The following is a 9,682-nucleotide window of genomic DNA, read 5'->3' on the forward strand; positions in this document are numbered from 1 at the left end:
CAAGTTTTTAAGAAATTTGTTTTAAAACAAAGGTAGCAAGGATTTGTTACTTATTCAATAAATATACTTGCATTTTGGGACCATATACTATGCACACGAAATCCATGAATTAGTTTACAAAGCGTTACTATTCGGCTGCACATCGAAAAAAAAAATTGGGGATTGCTTTGAAAAAGCTGGTTTGAAATTATACGTACAGAGTTGTACACAGCAGATAGACATAGAAATAGATATATATTTCCACTCCTTTTTACAATGAGAGAGAGAGAGAGAGAGAGAGAGAGAGAGAGAGAGAGAGACTTTGATCAAATGTTATAGTCTTATTTTAATGGAGCAAAATGTTCACTGAGAGCTTTACTGATATTATGATATCAAATATTTGAACCTGTATTCTAAGGAAACTCAGTGATAGTACAGTTAACTGAGAATTCAATTTTTGATCTATCTTTTAGTTATCCTTAAACTTCTTAGTTGGTTTTATTAAACCTTTTTTTCATGAAGTACAACCCCGTTTCCGTCCGACATGAATGCATTATGAATTCTGTAGGGCATCTCTATAGTCATGGTATTTGGATTTACAAATATCATAAAACTAGGGTTTATCTTTACAACGTTTTGTATTTATGCCTGCATTTTACCAGTCCACCAGTGGTAACACAATAACGTTAAACAAAATTGATGGTGTTGGTAGTTTGCTTGCATGTGTCCCGAAATCGGGCAATTTTTATGAATTAACATTAGAAGGGAGAGCCCCCTTACGGTACCTCTTAGAGGGGATAAAAATAGGTCAACAAACATTCGAATGTCATGAGTTGGTACCTAGTTCGATCGTCGCTAGTTTCATACATCTGCCTGCTTACATCGAATATGCAGAAATTGATATTTCTTTACGATCTATGGGAGTTGAACTTTTGTCCCCAATCAATAGGAGATTCTATCCTGGTACAACAATAGCAGACGGTACTCGGTGCTCAAAAATCAAACTACCTGAAAACATGACATCACTGCAATATATATATATATATATATATATATATATATATATATACTGGCGGAAAAAAGAAACTGTGCATTATAAACTTCAGTATGATTTTTCTATATCTATTGTTTGTATTTATAAAATTTAAACAATCGATAATGGTAATGTTTTTGACAATATCGGATGATAACCGTCCGGGTGCACGGACTTTTTCATGGTTAGTGAGCACCTGTTGTTTATTGAAGAATTTGTACGCACGAGTTTTACGGGCCAATACTGTTTAGAATAAGAACTGTAAAGGATTTGTTTAAACTTTTTTTGTTAAGGAAAGCACTTTAGTTTCAACAAAATTTACCCCTAAGTCATGCCACGACTCAACGAAAACCAACGTAATCGTGCTGTTGGGATGCTGCAAGCTGGAATGGCACAAAATACTGTAGCAAGACACTTTGGAGTTCATCGAAACACCATCCAGTCATTATGGAGACGTTTTCAACAATCTGGCAACACTCAGAATCGACCGCACTCTGGGCGACCTCGTGTGACGTCACGTCAACAGACTTTAGACTTGTGCATCTGAGAAATCGTTTCCAGATAGCAAGTTTAACTGCCCGTAGCATTCCAGGGCTTCGACCAATTAGTCAAAGAACTGTGCATAATCGTCTACGCGAGCAAAACATCAGACCAAGACGTCCAGCGGTGCACCCAGTACTGCTTTAACGCCATCGTATCGCCAGACTAGCGTGGTGCACACGACACCTGCGATCAGAATACAGGACTGGGCCAATATTCTGTTCACTGATGAATCCAGATTTCATTTGGATAGCAGTGACGGCCGTTGTAGGGTGTATCGTCGCGTTGGGGAGCGTTAATTACCAGGACGCTTGTGTTTTGAAACGTCGACAATTTGGTGGATGTAGCGTTATCGTGTGGGGTGGAATATCAGCACATGGAAAAACCCCTCTACAAATTGTCAATGGAAATCTCACCGGCGTACGCTATCGAGATGAAATTATTCAGCGTCATGTGATACCCTTCATACAGAGACATCAAAATCACATCACTCTGCAGCAAGACAACGCAAGGCCACACGTTGCACGTGTAGTCAGGGACTTGTTTGTTCAACAGAATGTCGATGTCTTCCGATTTGTCGCCGATCGAGCACGTCAGGGATGAATTGGAAAGACGTTTACGCCGTTTATTAAATCAGCCAGTGACATTGGCTGATTTAGGCTAGGCTTTAACCAACATCTGGAACAACATCCCTCAAGCATTTCTGAACACTTTTGTGGAATCAATGAGGCGTCGCTGTCAAGCATGCATGAACGCAAATAGTGGTCACACGCGTTGTTGATTTTGTTAATTCAACTTCAAATAACAGTGACTTTCGAGTGTGCTGAAATTGACGTTATTCGACGTTGACATTAATGTGTTATGAGATGTTGTTACGAATACATGTGTTAACAGTATTACAAAAAATAAAATTTGTTCATTGTAATTTTTAAATGTTTTTTCATAGATTAAATAATGCACAGTTTCTTTTTTCCGCTAGTATACAATGAAATTCCAGAAAGATTATTACAGATGTATTCATAATGGCCAGTTAAAAGTGTGTTCTTTGTGTTACGCAAGTGATCATTTTTTAGAGCGTGTCCAAAATTCGTCTGTTTTAAATGCAAGGGCCAGGGTCACTATGCAAGAACATGCAAGTCTGTTAGATGTGATGATTGCAGTGAATGGGAACACAATTGTTCGTGTCGCATGAGTGAACAGGATGGAAACGAATCGGGTGACGCTGAAAATAGTGAATGGGAAGAGCAATCTGAAGAGGTGAATATGGAGAACGATGAAGTACACAAGGACGAAGCGGCAATTGAAGGGAAAACAAAAACACCAGTAGATGTTCTAGAAACACAGGCCCCAGTTGAATTAAATCAGGAGAAAACGGGAGAAAAAGAAGACTAAACTCAAAATGAAATTCCCACCTAAGAAAAAGTAACGGAAAATAAAAATTCAGAAATCAGTAATAGGGAAATGCATACAAGTGACAGAGATAAAGAAAGTTCGGAATCAGAACCTGATACAGAAGTGATGATAAGGGGAAAAAAGAAGAGAAAGAAAATGAAAGATAAAAGCAAAACCAAGTCGAAAAAGCACAAATAAAATGGAGCGAATAATTACATTTTTCATTTTAGCAATGGTTTTCATAACCTCGTAAAACTGTAATGGGTAGGTGAACATTGATAAATGAAAATGGTGTTTAGTTTATTTGACGAAAGAAAATATGATATTGTAGCATTGCAAGAAACTCACTGGAAGGATGATTTTATTGATATTTATAAACATTTGTGGAATGGTGTTATTTATTATAGTAGTGTAAATGTTTTATACAAAGGAGTAGCATTTTTAATTAGGAATGGTATTAAATCAAATATTGAAATAGTAAATGGATTTGATGGTAGATTTTTGCATGTCAAATACACGGATAATGACAACAAGTATGATATTATAAATGTATATGCGCCTAATGACGTTAGAGAAAGGGTAATGTTTTTTAAAAATATTACAAATGTTATGCCACGTTCTACAGAGTTAATCATTATGGGAGACTTTAATAATACTCTTGCTGAGATAGATAGATTTGGTAAAACAGTACATAAGTATGACCAGAGTTACAAAACATTGATAGATATCATGACTGAGCATGATGTGGTTGATATATGGAGACAAAGAAATGAATGAAAAAAGGTTTTTTTTTCAATGAAAGTTATTAGAGAAGGGATGCTTGGACAGTAGAATTGATTTTATTTTGATTGCAAAAATTTTTTGTGTTTATGTGAGAAACATATTTTATGTGGAAACAACAATGAGTGATCACTCTATGTTTGTAATGAATTTCAACTCAGAAGTCTGTAAAGGGTTTCAGGTGTTTGGATCCATAACAATTTGTTATTGTATGATAAAATGTATGTTACATGTAACAAAGTCCAAGAACTTATTGAAAAAGAAAAGAAATGTATATTATTTGAACAATCAATTTTAGTTTGATGGGATATTTTGAAGTATAAAATTACAAATCTGTCACAAATATATAGTAAAAATAGAGCTAAAGAAAGAAATAAGGAGTATTATAGAATTCAAAACAATTTGCAAAGATTGTCACAAACTATTGCTGATGGTAAGTGTATAGACATTGAAAAATATGAAAAACTTAAAATTGATCTCTATGAAAATGAAAAACGAACAGGTGCCATACTAAGGTCTAAGGCCCAGTGAGCGAATGAATCTGATAAGTGTACGAAATATTTTAATTTAGAAAAAAGCAGACAAGAGTCAAACACAGTAAAAGAACTGTTAGATGAAAACGGCGAAGTTAAGAAAAATGCTGACTCTATTTTAAATATGCAATACAATTTTTATTCCAATTTGTATTCATGTGTAACTATAGAATGTGAAAGTAAAACTCATTTGTCGTCATTAGTCGATACAAAACTTGATGAATGCGATGTTGAACTGTGTGATAAAAATATTGATGTTAAAGAAATAGTGCAAGCTTTGAAAGAAATGGCCAGCAATAAGCGTTCTGGTTCTGACGAATTGACTGTTGAATTTTATAAAAAGTTTTGCCGCAGTTGAAAAATGTATCAATTTGTACAAACTTTTTTTTAGAAATAGAATAAAAAGAAACATAGTCACATTCTATGAAAATGGGTGTAATTACATTACTATACATGTACAAAAAGAAAGTAGATAAAAGATTGTTAAAAAACTGGAGACCTATTAGTCTCTTGAATGTTGATTACAAAATCATTGCAAGAATTATGTCAAATAGACACAAGCATGTTTTACCAAACATAATTTCTGATAGTCAGACATGTTGCATTATTGGAAAAGATATCGCAGACACGTTAGTAAGTATAAGAGATATTATAGAGATGACTGAAATAGATAAAATGGAAGGTTGTATTGTAAAAATTGATCAAGAAAAAGCTTTTAATAGAGTTAGTCATGAGTATATGTTACAGGTGTTGAAAGTATTTGGTTTTGGAGATTATTTCAGAAAATGGGTAAAAATATTTTATACACTCGGGTATTTATAGCAGTATTAAAAGTAATGGTCATCTTTAAAAAATATTTTCCAGTCAAAAACTCGGTAAGACAAGCTTGTCCAATATCTGCTTTATTGTATGTATTATGTTAAGAACCTTTAAATTGTGCAATTAAATGTAATGGTTATTTTAAAGGTATAGGTATTCCTTTGTCCGATAGAAGTGCACTGGTTTTTCAACATGCAGATGATACAACATTATCGGTTTGTGATGAAAGCTTAATTTTTTAGATATCTAAGATTTCTGAATTGTATGAAAGAGCCTCTGGTGCCAAAATAAATGTTCAGAAGTCTGAAATTATGTGTATAGAATCAGAAAGATTATGGGAAGATGAAAGAAAATTAATTAATGTCACTGAAACAAATGTTCTGAAATTCATTGGAGTTTATTTTGGTAGAAACAAAGAAGAGTGTGAAAATTTAAATTGGAGAAACAAAATATAAACAAGTTGCTGTCCTTTAAAAAAGGACTATAATACGTTGACCATTTGCATGTGTTTCCAACGAAAACGTAAAAGCCTTAAGATGATCAGAGATTTCACCGACTCTAGCCCTCTGCTTTAACCACTTAATTTGTACGTTGTATTACGTATACGTGTATGTATAGCCCTGACCTTTTATCTCAGAATTTAAAGGATTCATACTTCTAAAATAATTATGATCTATCTATGAATGAAGTATGCATGTATAGTATCAGGCATTCGGTAAATTCTACTATTTGCGCACACATTACGATTCGCACTACTTTGTTAACTATGCAGCGACAGCTTTGTGTAAATTAAAAATATCATATTTTGATGCATTTTTCCTGCGATTTAAACTTCTATTCAGTGACATAATTATTCAATCATACTTAAATGCTTAAAAAAATTTAATCGGGAAGTTCTCTAGCCTCGCCTACTATAAAATTAAAATTAAGTTACATGTGTATTCGGAAAACAACAAAACATTGCAAATTATGCTATTTGATGCATGTTGTAGTTTCGGCAAAACATTAACTTATTTCATAATACTGATAGTGTATATCACATGCCAATCATTTCTTTATAAGGAATACTTTGTTTCTGTACTTAACAATTATGTACAGCGCCTTTGAACTTATGATTGTGTGCATATGACACGGAATCCCGATCCCGATTCAGATAAACGTGTGCTAGCCTGGTTCCCTGAGCTACGCATTACGCACAGGAACCAGGCTAGCTCATGCGCAGGCTGAATTTTCCTCATAGCATCCGGTTTAACCTCGCTTATTTATTTTCTGCGTGGACCTCAGGGTCGACGCAAATATAAAACAAAGTCCTAATCTGTGGAAACAAAGACAGTTGACAATACATGGAAGAGCTAGTGTTATTAATACATTGTTGATGTCCAAATTATGGTATTCCTTGTCTGTGACTTCTATCCCATTTTGGGCTAGAGATACAATTCAAAAAGAATGTATTGATTTTTTGGGAGTTGATTTTAATCAACTCTCCTATTCAGTTACTCAGACAAAACGAAAGTGAAACAGTGTTTGGACCTTAGCACAAATCATTGCTGCTGACAAGACTTAGTTCTTGAAAATAATTGATAAATTCGATGTAATGTATGTTAAAGCATTGTTTTTCAAAATAGTCAGATTTTAAATGGTACGGACAATTTAAATATTTTTGTAGTCGTATGTATTCCTACGCCAGAGTTTAAAGAGACAGTACAGCTGAAAACACATGTGTGAATAACTTCAGATTTACCTATTCTATAGTTAGGAAATAAGAAATAAACGTTTATTGTAATAGTTGAAATACATGAAAATCCCTTTCACATACTTAATTAACGTAATTATGAGCCTCCGGAAATCCAAGGGTCGTACAAACCTGAATAATCTTATATCGTTTATTTGTACCACGTGGACTTTGATTGACAGCAATTGACACGTGCTGAAAACTACAAGATCTTCGTCCCACTACGGTCATCATGGAAAACGAGGTTAAACGATTCTCTAAATGAAACACATCCTTACTTACTCGATAATTTATAAATGGTTTACCAATTTAGGTTCATTTGAAAATGAATAGACATAAATACATGTATGTCAAATAACCCCTCAAGGGGCCTCATTTATAAAAATAAATTTAGGTTGTAGCAACTCCTATGATAAACACGAAAAATATATGCTTACAAAATAATAATTGTGGTTATTTTAAAAACTTTGAACAGTTATTACCTATGAGAAGTAGAAAAGACATATCTTTATCAACAAAGCTGTCCAGGAGATTCTTCGCGAGCCCTGCATGTGTTTTGTTTACAGTAAATACGCATGCGTAATAGTAGAGAAGGCTGAACCCCGAACACGTTGCAGTGTATTTATGTGATAGGTTATACATAATTATTAATTTTAATGAAATAATTAGATTTAATGCATGGAGAACTTTGTAATTTTCTGAAAGTTTATACATTCATGAGTAGTACAAAAATACCGAACCCGATCGGAAAAATTTTTCAAGTCGCTTTTTTGATAAGATGCGCCGTACTGTCTCTTTAATATAGTCTCGTTCATCTCGACGCTCGGCTGTCTCCGTAAATCCTTGTCGGGGATTTACGGTGTCAGCCGAGCGTTTGGTTGAACGAGACTAGAGTTCAATATTGCTTGGATCCATAGATCCAAAGAAATATTTCTATTTCTATTACTGATACATAGTTTGATTGAATTAATTTTATCTTTAAATATTATTTAACATGATTAATCTGGGGGTTTCTCGAAATTTTTGTCGAAAAAGTCCAAAAAATCATATTATAAATATGTGCGTAATTCAAATTAGAAACTAAATGTACTTTTCATGCAAAATAACATATCATTGATTTTAAAATAAATAAACATCGACAAAATCAACTCCCGTCAGTTCTTCAGTACTTTGATTATGGAATTATGGTACACATTTAGTGTCATATAAAACAAATGTTGGCGAGCATAAAAATGGTGGTTTAAAGATTGATGATATTTATTTGAAAATGGTGTCGTAACGACTTAAGTTTTTAGCCAAGTATTCGTGTCCTACAAAAGAACTAGTATGGAAACACTTTTAGCTTTTTTTATCAAAAGTTTGTGATTTGAAAGGTGGTGTTGAAGCATTTCTTCTACAGTTGAAGAAAAAGGATTTGCAATGTCTGCCTTCTTTTTATGTTGAAATGTTTAGTGCCTGGTATGCTGTGAAGGATAATGTTTATTACAATGAAAATAGAAACGATGTGTTTAATTACTCCTTGTTTTTCAATCCTAAAATTGATAATGAGAACAAAACATTAGTGTGGGTATATTTTATAAAAGCAGGTATTACACATATCAGAGACGTTTCATATGAAGTAATGCCAGGATTTTTGCCTGTGTCTTGTATAGTAGAACTGATACATAGATATGATTCAGAAATTAAGGTAAAACTCATTAAAGATGATTATGCAACATAATTATCGGTTATACCAGAAAAGTGGAAAAATAATGTTCAAATTTTTGTTCATGTGAAAGAAGCATTGCTTCCAAAATTTTTGATTTGTGTAGAAAATAACAAATATGTCTTTTCTTCATGTACAAATTTTTTTTTTCAAAATGTTAATACAAAAGCTGTAAGTTTAACCCTCCAATATCAAACAAATACTGGAAAGGAAAATTACAAATAGATAATATTAATGCGTCTATACTTGATAACAGATGGATTCTATTAGGAGGAGTTGGTACACCTCCAGATGTTGTAGAACTTGATTTTAAGATTTTTCATAATGGTATTTTTACATATGAAAAATTGTTCAAGATCGGTAAAACAGATTCAAACAAATGTCCACTATGTAAAACAGAATGCGAAGATTTATTTCATTTGTTTGTAAAATGTGACGAAGTGCAGGAATTTAAGAAAGATTTTATGATGTCTTTTGGAATCGCTATTGAAGGACTGTGAAAATAGTGTATACCAGGCTTGGGGCGAATTACATTGTAAAGTAATGCATTACATTACAATTACTTCATGAATTTGGGCATTAAATTACCATTGCCATTACTTGATTTTCTTGAAGTAATGCATTACATTACCATTACATGAGTAAAGTAATGCATTACCATTACCATTACTTTAAAAAAAATAAAGCTAAGAAAGAGTTTTTGCAAATGTTTCAAATATAAAACAATCTTTAACATATCTACAGGTTCATGCTCAGTATCAGGTTCAAATTCAATGACTACATGTATACAAGAGTCAGTCTTTATTTGCTCAATATATAATCATACTGTGGCATTATGAACATTAAATAAGTTAAATATATATAGACATTTATATATTTATAGACATTTGCCATGATACAATATCAGATACGAAATAGAGACACAGAATTACCACAGGATGAATCTCTGCCATTCAGTCAATTGAATGTTAACTGAATGGTCTGGAAATGTGACTGAATGGCATAGATATGCCATTCAGTCACCTTTCAGTCAAATTTAAGTTCACTGAATGGCAGAGATTCATCCTGTGTACATGCATAACAAAAACAATTTATGGAATAATGTTGCAGTTATAATAAAAGCTGAATAGAGATATTTCCCCAGATTAAACAAATCTTTATAATTTTGG

Source organism: Crassostrea angulata, chromosome 1 (assembly GCF_025612915.1).
Source record: "Crassostrea angulata isolate pt1a10 chromosome 1, ASM2561291v2, whole genome shotgun sequence".
NCBI classification, from domain to species: domain Eukaryota; kingdom Metazoa; phylum Mollusca; class Bivalvia; order Ostreida; family Ostreidae; genus Magallana; species Magallana angulata.